The sequence below is a fragment of the Psammomys obesus genome, unplaced genomic scaffold (assembly GCF_907164565.1).
Source record: "Psammomys obesus unplaced genomic scaffold, mPsaObe1.curated_primary_1811, whole genome shotgun sequence".
Classification (NCBI taxonomy): domain Eukaryota; kingdom Metazoa; phylum Chordata; class Mammalia; order Rodentia; family Muridae; genus Psammomys; species Psammomys obesus.
The window spans coordinates 6149298-6150520 of record NW_026594418.1 but is presented as its reverse complement, the minus strand read 5'-3'; positions in this window follow the sequence as shown (position 1 = coordinate 6150520).

The following is a 1223-nucleotide window of genomic DNA, read 5'->3' as shown; positions in this document are numbered from 1 at the left end:
GAGAGAAACATATGGGAAAGAGATATTTTAACATAAATATTTAGATGGAAAAAGGATAGTATGATACTTCTGTGACATGTAAATCTCCAACAAAAGGTTACCTCAGCAGAGGAGAAAAAACTTTCATAACTTTCATAATCAAACATTAACAATTGTCTATTTTATGGTCAAATATCAACCTCTTCCTTTGCCATACCTGTCATTGCCAAATGGCCCCCACACATCGTGGTGACAGAGGTGGAAGTCATACATGAGACTTTCATTCACAAAGGCTGATGAGACATGGATGCTTTTCAGTGGCAACTTTGACATCAGCAAAAACCACACCTTGGTACTATGTTTGTCACCACACCTATGAGACAACACATTAAATAATCTCAAATTATACTGCAGAGCTATAATAACAAATGCAATGTGGTACAAAACAAATATGTAAATCAATGGGGAATAGTATAAGAGCCAAAATTAAAGCCTCACTGCTATCGCCACCAACTTTTCAACAATGATCGATGCGTAGACTGGAAAAAAGCCTTTGAAAAAAACTGGTTCTGGGAAGAAATAGCCACCAGTAGAAGAATAACAATAGGTCCACAGCTTTCATTCTTCAAACCTTCATTTCAAAATTAGTCATGGATCTGAATGTTAAAACATAAAACTTTTAAAACCAACATTTTCTCTAACGAGAAAAAACACAGATGAAACACGTTATATTACAGGCATACATGCAGAAAGACTTCTAAAGCAGAGGTAATAATTCTAAGAATTGACAAATAGGAATACTTGAAATCAAAAAGCTTCTACATGGCTAAGAAGATATTCATCAGAATGAATAGATTGCCTTCAGAATAGGAAAGTCTTTTGTGACAACTTATCACTGAGGGATTAATATCTACATTTTATAAATAATTAAAACAGTGAATACCATGCAATCTGCCCAAAGTTTGGCTATTAGTCTCAGCCTCTGCTTTCATACCTCGATCAGTAGAGTCTTTCAGAGGCTGTCTGTGGTAAGGTCCTGTCCTGTTCCCGTCAGATGTCTACTGCGTTTGCCCTTCTGAATGAGAATTGAGCATTTTTCCAAGAGTCTTCCTTGTTGTTTAGCTTCTTTACTAAAGAAGAGAGAGAGAGAGAAAAATCTGGAGAGTAGAGGAGCTCCAAAAGAAGACCAAAAGAGCCAAAACAAAACAAAACAAAAAAACTGAGCCCTGGGAGCCCTGCAGAAA